Below are 3966 nucleotides of genomic sequence, written 5' to 3' on the forward strand. Positions count from 1 at the left end.
AGGGCAATAAGAAATTGGTGGTAGGCATTTTGCAGAATGTATTAAATGAAGCAAAACTTTAGAAATGCAGTCAATTGAGACTTTAGAGTTAATAAAATCTTCTATTTGAGAAATTGCCAAATAAAGATAGAGAAATAGACTAATTAATATTAAAAACCACAATTCAAGGGAATAGCCATTATACAAAACAGCATAGGAAAAAAACAGAATAATATACAGAGAAAGAATTTAAGACATCATCAAAACCTAAGATAAATAACAGAATAAAGGCATTTTCCTTATGCCCACTCATCTAAGGATTTCATTGATTTTAAAGCAGCAAATTTACTGCTTCATATAGAACCATGATCTAGAGTCTTATGATTTATCTCTCTTCATTCATGATTAAGTTAGTCCCATGCTAAATGGAATGCAGTTTCTACTTGCTAATGTAGGTTTAGTCATTCCTAATCTTTTTATTATTACAATAAAAACTCAGGATAAGGGCATTACTTCTTCTGGTCCTTCCTGTCACCCCATTATTGTCAGGGATTCAATCCTAAAATCACTTCTCTTTTTACAAACACACAGTGCCTATGAATCATCTCAGTAACTCTTACATTTGTTTTCCCAGTATAGTAGGCACAGAGATACACCACCCAGATCCCTCTTGAAGGAAAGAATTGATGCTCAATTGCAGATTTTGTGACCAGCAAATAGCCTCAGGTTATGTCTCAGCTGCAAAGAGCCTCCTCAGTTGTGGTCATGCCTCTACTAGGGCAGCCCACCTTTGTTAACCGAATGAGGTATAGGTATAAGAGTTGAGCCATTTCAGCCCATTACAACATAACTCTAACAAGCAAGATTTTTTCCAAAGCTCCATTCTGGATTGGCCATGGCTTTTCAGTCCTACTTCAAGGTTCAATGTCTCCCTCTGCCCATTGCGACTTACTCTCCAATGAACACCTTGTCCCCAAAATTTCATCTCAAGATCTGCTTCCAGGGAAAGAAAATATAAATCCTCTCTATAGATATGCATCCTCAACTCAGAGCTCAAAGAATAATCAAAGAAAAAAGTCATAACTAATATGAGCTAATAATCACAAAATAGTAAATAAAGAGAACACATGCACTACAAGAAAGGATCTTCAGGAAAAAATACATAGCAAGTTACACTCAAAAAGTTTTGGGTTATTAGAATTATTGGGACAGAATATGTTATAGGTATAATTAATATACTTTAGGTAGTAAAAGAAAATTGAGACTATGAGGAAGGATACAGAAACTATCAGAAATGATCATGAGTACTGGAAAAAGAACCACATACAATTTCATAAAAGAAACTAAACTGCTTGAAAAATTTGAAAAGATCACTAACTAGGCTAATCAATAGCTTAGAAACCACTGAAGACAGAATTAGAGAACGAGAATTCACAAATGAAGAAATTATCCATTATATACTCCAGAGAGAAAAAGAAAATTAAAACATAAAAGAAGGTTTATATGATAAAGTGAGAAAATTAACATATATCTAATTTATTTTAGAGAAGGAGATCATTAAAAATTTGAGAAAATGCAGTATTCAGTGAGACTACCATGAGAATTTCCCAGTCTTCATGAATGACAAGAATCCTCAATTTGAGGTGGTACAGTAAATCACAGCCATAACAATATAAAAGAAATGTATACTTAGACTAACTGTTTTGAAATTACAGAACCAAAGATAAAAAAAAAAAAAAACAGAATTACAAAAAAAATGAATGGTAAGACTGATAGTTGATTTCCCTAATGGAAAAAGAAAAGCGGAAAGTGACCAAAATATAGTGGAAAACATCTTAGAAGGACTTAAGAAAAAGAAATTTACAATCCAGAGTTGAATATCTAAAAAATTAGGGTATAAAGGAAACATTTCTTTCCAACAAAAGGTAAAAGAATTTTGCATCAACTTGTTCTCTTAATAAAGGCATTTCTAAAAAGTTCCCCTTAAATAAGAAGGACTATAATCTCAGAAGAACGGTATGGAATGCAGAAAGTAATGAAAGCAAAAGAAATTGTAAACATGTCAATAAATATTAACAAAAATGGACTGCATAAAACAATGATATCTGATAGTTTTCATTTTTTGTTTGTTTCTTTGTTTATTTAGGAGGTATTGGGGATTGAGCCCAGGACCACTTACATGGGAAGCTGGCACTCAACCACTGAGCTACATCCACTCCCCAGTGAAAGTAGGTTTTTTAGTTGGTGTATTTTGTTTTTAGGACGTACCTGGGATTGAACCCCTGGACCTTGTACATAAGAAGCAGGTGCTCAACCACTTGAGCTACATCTGCACCCCTGTTAGTTTTTTTCTTTTTTTTAAAGATTTATTTTTATTTATTTATCCCTCCCAAACTCCCCCACCTCCCCATTGTCTGCTCTCTGTGTCCATTTGCAGTGTGTTCTTCTGTGTCTGCTTGTATTCTCATTAGGCAGCTCTGGGAACCAATCCTGGGACCTTCTGGAGTGGGAGAGAGGCAATTACTCTTTTGCACCACCTCAACTTTCTGTTCTGTTATGTCTACTTATTTTCTCTCCTCTTTGTCTCTTGTTGCATCACCTTACTGAACTATCTCTCCACATTGGCTGGCACTCCTGTGCATGCTGGCACTCCTGTGCAGGGTGGCTTTCCCATGCAGGGGAGCACTCCTTCATGGGACCTCATTCCCACATTGGCCAGCACTCTCTGTGGGCCAGCTTGCCTCATGGGCCAGCTTGCCTTCACCAGGAGGCCCTGGGCATCAAACCCTGGACCTCCTATATGGTAGATGGGAATCCAATTGGTTGAGCCACATCTGTTTCCTCTGTTAGTTTGTAATAAAGAGAAAACTGAAATACAAAATCGAATCTTATATCAGGGAGGGTGATAAGAGGTAAACTGTCCTAAACTGTTTGGGAGCAGGACAAAGATATTAATTAACTTTAAATTGCACTAAGTGTGCCTTTTGTAATTTTTAGAATAATTCCAAAAAGACTATAAATAAAGAGGATAACATCCAAACTGGTAGAAAGGCTAAAAGAAATAAGAAAAAGAAATAATTCAATCCAAAAGAATACAAGAAAGGAGGCAAAAAAAAAAAAAAAAGAAAGAAAGAAAGAAAGAAAGAAATATAGAAAAGTGGAGAAAATACAAAATAAGTTGATAAAAATGAATTCATACAAATCATTGTTCACAATAAATATAAATGAACCATATTCTTTGTTAAAAAAGTAAGATGGCCAGACCATGGTTAAAAAACATATGAGTGCTTTTTTCAGCAATACATATACTAAAATTGGAATGACACAGAAGATTAGCATGTACACTAAGTAAGGATCAAAGCAAATTCATGAAGCATTCATATTTGTTAAGTACCTTATAGAACCATAAAAATATGAGTTATGATTACAACATAACAATATAGGAATATTGAAAGGTATAGAATAGAAAAAGATATTCTAAACAAAAACTAACCAAATGGTCATTGTGCAGCTATAATTCTCTAGTATGAGATAGATTTTAAGGCAAAAAGCCTTACTAACAATAAAAAGGGTCACTATATAACAATATAAGGGACCATTTACCAAGAAGGCACTACAATGCATTAAATATTTATGCATCTAATACTTAGTTTCAAAATATTTCACTGTAAGAGCAGAAATCTGTGAAATGAAAAGTAAAGATAACAGAGAGGATGAAAGTTTCTAAATGGTCACTCTTTGAACAGGCTAATAAAATTGATAAACCTTTAGCAAAAGAGATTATGAGGAGAGAAGCAAAGATAATAAATGGTAGTAAAAGAGAAGAATTAATTAGAGATTCAGCAGACAGATAAATAATAGGACATTATAAACCAGCTTATGCCATTAAATATGAAAAATTCAACAATGTGAAAATATGCCACTAAAATATACTTTAAGAAAACTGACTCTAGAAGAAATAGAAACTGTCAATAATCACATAGCAAT

General features: G+C 33.8%; 1 non-coding gene across 1 annotated transcript; it reads left to right on the forward strand.

Moving 5' to 3' along the window:
* The first annotated feature begins 3265 nt into the window (after positions 1-3265).
* LOC111765233 (U6 spliceosomal RNA) lies at positions 3266-3367 on the forward strand. Its single transcript, XR_002797631.1, has one exon. It is a non-coding gene; the product is annotated as a U6 spliceosomal RNA (small nuclear RNA).
* The last annotated feature ends 599 nt before the right edge of the window (positions 3368-3966 follow it).

This window comes from Dasypus novemcinctus, chromosome 3, assembly GCF_030445035.2.
Source record: "Dasypus novemcinctus isolate mDasNov1 chromosome 3, mDasNov1.1.hap2, whole genome shotgun sequence".
Lineage (NCBI taxonomy): Eukaryota > Metazoa > Chordata > Mammalia > Cingulata > Dasypodidae > Dasypus > Dasypus novemcinctus.